The 4164-nt window shown below is 52.7% G+C and overlaps 1 pseudogene; it reads right to left on the bottom strand.

Moving 5' to 3' along the window:
- Window positions 1-3750, bottom strand: LOC139054262 (piggyBac transposable element-derived protein 4-like; annotated as a pseudogene).
- Between the last annotated feature and the right edge of the window lie 414 nt (window positions 3751-4164).

Raw genomic sequence — 4164 nt, 5'->3', positions numbered from 1 at the left:
TTAGCGTAGTTGAGTGGCGTGCCATTCTCCAAAGCAGTCCCTCGTCGGGATGAAACAGAGATACACACAGCATGACTCACAAAAAACTGCCATCTTCATCTCTACTTTGTTTTTCTCGTAGCAGAGCTTGCAGCTACGGCGCTTTTCTTGCGCCCGGCCCTTGTGCTCAGACTTCTTTGGAGGAGGTGGAGGGTGACTATGTCTGTCGTCCATCCCAAAAATCTGGTTTACCAGCTCTATTCGAAATGCAAGCTCGTCAAAGCCAGTCTTTCTAGAGAGCTCCTCTATCTTGGGGTGATGCTCCCTGTATTTTTGGAAAATGAAGCTGTTGACGACAGCAATGGCAATGCAGTGGAAGAACAGTGTCTTCTACCACCTGGCACATTTCATCAAGACATTATAGGAAGCAATAAGTTGATCGGATGTGTCAACACAAAGCATGCCCTTATTATAGTCTTCTATCAAAAGCGGCTTCCTGATGGGGAGCTTTGTCCATTCGTCTCCTCTCTTCACTTTTCGCATTGCAGTGACGTGATTGTTGGCAGTGTGTGCTGTGCTTATGTTTACAGCGCACTTGTCTTTCCACTGCAAGTACAGCACATCACGTTACCGCAGCCAGCGAATGTCACCTCGAGTTGCTCTTTTCTCCCAAGTGGAGTCTTTCAACTGGGAGGGAAATCCACGACGATCTTTGCGCGTTGTTCCGCAACAGAGAGTTTTCTTTTCAAGATGTTCAGAGAGGGAGGTGGACGTGTAGAAGTTGTCAAGGTAGACGACGTAGCCTTGATCCAAATATGCATCACACAGGCGGGTTGCAACGTCATAAGCCAGTCCCTTTGAGCTGGGTGTTACTCGCTTCCCGGTGTAAACACTGAATTGAACAGTGTAGCCTGTTCTTGAGTCAGCGAGGACCCATACCTTATACCCCCACTTGACCCCCTTGGTGCACGCATATACTGCCGAATTCCCCATCGTCCTTTTGATTTAACCATTCGTTCGTCTACGCACAAATTTCGGTACGGCTGAAAAAGCTGACCTGACACGTCATTCATATGCTGCAGTAGATGTGCGATCCTGTGCAGCTTGCCATCGCGGACAGGGTCAGTCTTTTTCTCCGGGTCCATGACACTGATAAAAGCAAGGAACGAAAAAAATCGGCTCCTGGGCATAACCTTTGGAGGAATGAGGCCAGAAAATTACTCCGAGGTATTCCAGTACAGATGCAGGCGAGGTAGTTCCACAATTCCCATGTATATCAGGATTCCGATGCATTGCATTCCTTCACCCGGACTGAATTTGTTCCATGAGCCGTCCTTTTCTGCGTAGGTCTGCGTCTCTAAAATATGTATCCACGCATATTTGTTTGTGTTTTCGCAGATAACGTTGATTAGCTCTGCAGTGAAAAATAGTTGGAAGACATCGACGGCCCGTATGAAGTACCGTGCATTACTCCGGAGCGCGCCGCCAACTTCGACCCCCGGGTTTCTTCTCGGAAAAAAACTGTACGCGCTTTAAAGCTGCTGGCAAGGAATCGTGTCCGTATGGCGTTGAAACCCTGAAAATACATAATGTAGCTGTGAGTGCATGCTCAACTGCCCATAACTATCTATTAGTAGTGGAAATGTGCGCCGCACATAGAGCTGACACTCACCCACTGGATGTTCGGCTTTTCGCGGCGCGGGAGGGGGGAGACACACCAGAAAGCAAAAAAGCAACAAAACATAGCGGATCACATTGTGTGTTTCCCACTTTCTAACCTAGATGGCGCTAGGCGCTCGCAAGCCGCGCTGGAGCGCGAGAACTTGAACTTGAAATGCGTCGATCAAATCGATCGATTTGAATGCGTGCGTCAATTTGTCGTACAAAAATCCCTCATGTGACCTGATCCTAGGTGGCTAGAGACAGCATTGTTTAGGGATTTTTGAGAAGGCGCGGTGCTGGTGTCAAGCGACGCCGTGGTGTGTTCGTCCTCGGCGTGATCATTCTCTGGACCGCGCGTTGTTCAACATTGCTTATGAGATTGTACGTGCGTGGTGGTGGTGAAAAACTTTTATTGCTCTCACAAGAGAAGCACATGGAGGTTCGCATATGGGCCGTTCGCATATGGACCCTTAAAATACTAGGTAGAATCCCTACGGGACCCCAGTGGCATCGGCCGCTGCCCGGGCGCGCTCGACCAAGGCCCTTTGGGCCTGCAGGTCATAGCAGCCGAGCAGGATCGCCTCCCAGTCCTCCCGAGTGGGGTTGGGGTGAGGGGCAATAGCTGGGTTAGATGGGCAGGGCCACACCATGTGGTAGATGTCCGAAGACTTCTCCGCACAGTGCGGACAACTGCCTGTGAAAGAACGATCAACATGTTTTGAGTGCTGCCGGGCACAGCAGAGTGTTCGTATACAGACGGAGTAGAAGCCGCTCCTCCGTCTTAGACCTTTACTCGGGCGAGGGTAAAGGCTATGGCCAGATTGATAATGCACGGCAATGTCTTTAAAAGAATACGCAGGATTGAATTCGAGATCCTGATCTAGGGGGTTGAGAAAGGAAGCCCGGAGAGAGAGCGCGCGGGCGGCGGCATCGGCTGCCTCATTCCCCTCGAGACCCATATGAGCAGGAGCCCATACTATGTTCCAGTGAGCGGGGTCCCCGGTGTAGGTACAACTTTGAAGTAGTCGGTAGGCTAGTATAGAGCCCAGCCTTGCTCGACGTTCCGACAGGCCCCTCTCGAGTCGGAGATAATTGTTTTGGAATCAGAGTGGGTAGCAGCCACTGAAATGGCGACTTCCTCCGCATGAGTTGTGTCGCGGGCGCGAAATGTAAGCCCGTTAACTGTTTTGGACTGGTGGACGACTGCAGCCGTGTACCATCCCCCATGGTGGGGGCCGGAGGCGTCCACGTAACAAGTGCCGGGTTTCGACCCCTAATGGCGGCCCAGGGCTTCCGCCCGCGCCAGGCGCCGACCATTATGGCCCTCACGTGTCATGTTGTTAGGAAGAGGGCGTACGTGGAGGGCGCATCTCCACTCGAAAGGGAGTCGTACTCGCTCTTTCATAAGGGTGGTGTGTTGGATGTGTAGTCGGTCAAGGAGGCGGCGACCCGACAGTGTCTTAGAGAGGCGTGTGTATTGGTCAGTTAAGTGAGCCTCTCGGAGCTCCCAGAACGTGTTCACCATGCCTAGACCCAGGAGACGCTGGTTGGAGGTGGTCACGGGGAGATCGAGGGCTCTCTTAATAATTTTGCGGAGGATGACCTCGAGTGCATCCTCGACTTGTTTCCGAAGGTGGAGGTAAGGAGTCGAATATAAGATTCGACTGGTCACGAATGCATGCGCCAGCCGCAAGGCGTCTTTGCACCGCAACCCCCCGCGTTTGTTGGAAATCCGGCAGACCATGCGGCCCACCTGGTCCCCCACCTTACGGAGCTTGGCCAGGGTAGTGTTCGACCGTCTATGTTGATCAATGAAAAGGCCCAGTACCCGGACTTCTGTGTGTTCAGGAATTGGTCCTGTCTCCAGAAAGAGCTCAATTTTGGCGGTACACTTTGGTGAGGGGCGTATGTGTACAAATTCAGATTTTTGAGGGGAGCATATTGCAGGCCACAGTGGCGAGCATAACGGTCCACTATGGTCGCCGCTTGTTGCACGTTGGCCTCAATGTCTCCGAGTGAGCCATGCGTGGCCCGCAGGATGGTGTCGTCGGCATACAGTGCATGCTGCACACCAGCGACAGCACCCAATTGGGCCGGCAGGTGCATCATAGCCAGATTGAATTGTACGTGCGTTGCTTGTGTGTTGGTTGTAGGTTCTGTGCTACTTGGCGGAAAGCCGTGAGTAGTGGCGGTGCGGCAGTGCGGCTTTGGCCTCGGTGAGCTCTGGCAGTACAGAATATGCGTTGTGTGACCCGTGCTTTCTTGAGAACCCGGCATGCAGTGGTGACAATTGAAATATCGAAGTGGCCTAGCGCCTCGGCAGCGAAGTTCTGCGAACCGCGATGTGGCGTCGCCGTGTCCGACTTTGCTCAACGGACATCGAGGGATGTGCTGCTCGCTGCAAGTCATGTAAATGCAACTGCGTCAACCGCCCACTGTTCAGCGCTGAATGTGTGTTCTGTGTGCTGTGCTTGAAACGAGTGGTGCAGCCGTGCAGCGGGGGTGGCGGAGGAGCAGAGTGGT

The sequence above is a fragment of the Dermacentor albipictus genome, chromosome 1, assembly GCF_038994185.2.
Source record: "Dermacentor albipictus isolate Rhodes 1998 colony chromosome 1, USDA_Dalb.pri_finalv2, whole genome shotgun sequence".
NCBI lineage: Eukaryota > Metazoa > Arthropoda > Arachnida > Ixodida > Ixodidae > Dermacentor > Dermacentor albipictus.
The sequence above is the reverse complement of the archived record's forward strand: the minus strand, read 5'-3'. Positions and strand labels throughout refer to the sequence as shown.